Below are 2,890 nucleotides of genomic sequence, written 5' to 3' on the forward strand. Positions count from 1 at the left end.
CACTCGGGTGTGGTGCACATTTGTGACCAACCCTTGTGGATGTGATGCACATGGGTGCATTCACATTAGAAGGGATGACGCCCAGCGTCATCCGTGATGACGGCTAGCGTCATCCGTTACGCGAGGTATCTATAAAGATACGCTCGCAATACATGTTAAATGATATCTATAGAGAAAACATTTTAATTGGTAAAAATAGGCATTTGTATTTTAATTCTATTAAATATAAATCAGTCTGAAAACTACTTCCTACTTGGTAAGTGCGCACGAGGAGACGGATTACCGCTCCCGTGACGACACTTAACCAGAGTTCTTAGTGTGTTGGCTGAGGTCGCTAACGCGCCCACCACAACTACCTCACTGCACCCAAGAGAAGCAGGTTTAACCGCTTCCGTGCTGTGCTAAGTAGAGCATGGCCGCATTACGACGTGCCTGCCTACAATGGTGCAGCTTATTGAAGATGACACTTACATGGTGTGGTACGCTCCCCCTCATTTGCAATTTAGGACCGGAACTGACCTATCATTTGCAATGTAGGACCGGGACTGAGCTTACAGTGCTTACGGACGCCACAAGTGTGTTTTCAGAATTGGCGATCTCTATCCGAAATTTACGCCTTGATCAGCCGTCGAACGACGATATCTTACTACAGGCAAGCTTAACGCTCAATTCGTATAAATATGCGCAGCATATTCGCTCGCTGCTGATGTCTAATCATTAGGGTCCGATAGTACCGGAGTACAGGTAGGTGCATTTGTTCATGATTCACTTACAGCCTAGGTCGATACAACATGATCTGAAAGATACGGTCAACTATGGGATCGACAAAAGAGATTGCCAGGTTGAGGAGGGAGCATACACATCGCTCTTTAATGACATTATGATAGCCGGAGTCCGAGAGGTCTGGTGGCCTCGATGAAGATGTGCAACGCAGACAAGACCTGCTATAGATGCAGCAAGCATAGACATATGATGGATGGCTACTACGTCAAAGTCGATGCTAGTGAAAGAACGCCTATTAATTACCTGCTGTTTGAATCGGTGATCCGAAATGCGGTTATTGCTATGGAATACCTAACAAAATATGTTCTTGTGTAGCACTCGCCCTTCGTGCATAGGCTAAGTGACCCCGTCACTCCTAATGCTTACGCGACAGCTTACGCTGCACAGCGTTTGCATCGGACAGTTATGGTGGTGGTTACTTGGTGTGCGCATGCACAAACTTCATCGCTGGAAAAAAAAAAATTGTCACTTTTTGAATCAATTTTTTTAAAAATTACAACTAACCTAGAAATGCATGCGGCTACTCGATAAGCGCTTAAACAAATTTGAAGGGACAGCGGGTATTTTATAGCCGTGAGCAGTCGCGCTCAAGGTGAAAGTGTCTCGGGCACCGTTTTCGTATTTGCTTGAGGAAGCATCGAAGTTTTTACCTCGTGCACTCGGTGCCCGCTTCCTCGGTAAAGCCGGTAGTATGTCGCTCACCGCGGGTATTACTAGCGCGTGATGTCAAATTCTTGAAATGGTCCAACGGTTAACGGCAAACTCGCTGCTACTATCCTTGAGGCACCATGGACTGAATTGGTGCCAATTCCTGCTCATGGATAGTATCAGTAACTAACTCAGATAGTAACGTGGGGAATAGATATCGTTATCCGTCAGCATTTTGCTGCAGTTCTACGCACTCGCACCCGTCGCCCGCGCTCACCCTTCAGTTCCTGGCCGCGCCGCATTTTCTCACCATGAGTCAAAAATCATATCATAACGGAGGTGCATGACGAAGTGCTAACACCGGCTCCTGTACCAAATACCAACAGCAGAAGAACCGAGCTTGATGGCTGTTGCCCAACACCTTAATTTGGGCTGCAAGTAACGATCGAGTTCGGTCCAGCCGCCTGTTACAGAAGATAATTGAGCTCTTTCCTGCGAATGTTCAAGTCCGAGATGGAGCAGGCAGCTGTCCGGTTCATATTTGGAATGTACGATATACCGACCGTGGTCGTCTCGGATCCACAAATTACTATTGCGCCCAAGCTCCTAAGCGACACAGCGCCAACTCTTAGGACTCGTGAGATACTAACGCTCAGAAAATAGAATGATGATACGATAATGTCCATTTGTCTCCTTCTCACCAGCTATTGGCACCTTGGAGTAATGTCGAATGGCGCATACTGACGCTATCACGAAGAAAGTTGGACTGCTCCGTCGAAAATCTATAGTATCGTGTATCCGTGCAGCAGTGGGCGGCTTCGTATAGCGAGAAGATAATGTACCCACATTCTCCTTCCATAGAGGACCAGTGCCGAAGGAGTTGATCTACCTTGAGAAACTCAGCAACACAAGGAGGCAAAATACTTGTCCTGGGCTAGCCTGAGCCACCGAAGGGCGTGGTTCGTGTGCTGTGTTTTGTTAGCGACTTCGAATGAAGCCAGCCCAGCTCCGCCCGCTTGTTTTAAAGTGGAGAGTAGCTTTGAATAAATCTTGTGTTTGTGCTTCCGTCGATGTTGCATAGGCCAACAAAAAAGAATTTCTACAAATTTTGTACAGCCTGCCGCGCCGGGTGCCCACTCTGGGATGCCAAAGATAGCTGCCGTGAATACAATGGATGGAAGAATGATGGAGCTCAAAATAAAAACACACTGGTCACGACACGAGAAGCTCTGATCAACCGCCTTAAAGCTTCCGAATTAGCAAATCATATGACATTTATTTAAATCGACCTCATATTCCAAGTACCTCCCTGTTTCTGCCTGTTGAAGCATCGAAATGCCCAGCAAATTCCTGAAGCTGTACCCTTTTGTTTAAAAATATGAATTTACTCTTCAACGGCTGATCTACAATGCCTGACGAGGCTATAAAGCGTTAAAAGAGGGCGAGCGCCGGCTTAAGT

The sequence above is a fragment of the Bremia lactucae genome, linkage group LG2, assembly GCF_004359215.1.
Source record: "Bremia lactucae strain SF5 linkage group LG2, whole genome shotgun sequence".
NCBI lineage: Eukaryota > Oomycota > Peronosporomycetes > Peronosporales > Peronosporaceae > Bremia > Bremia lactucae.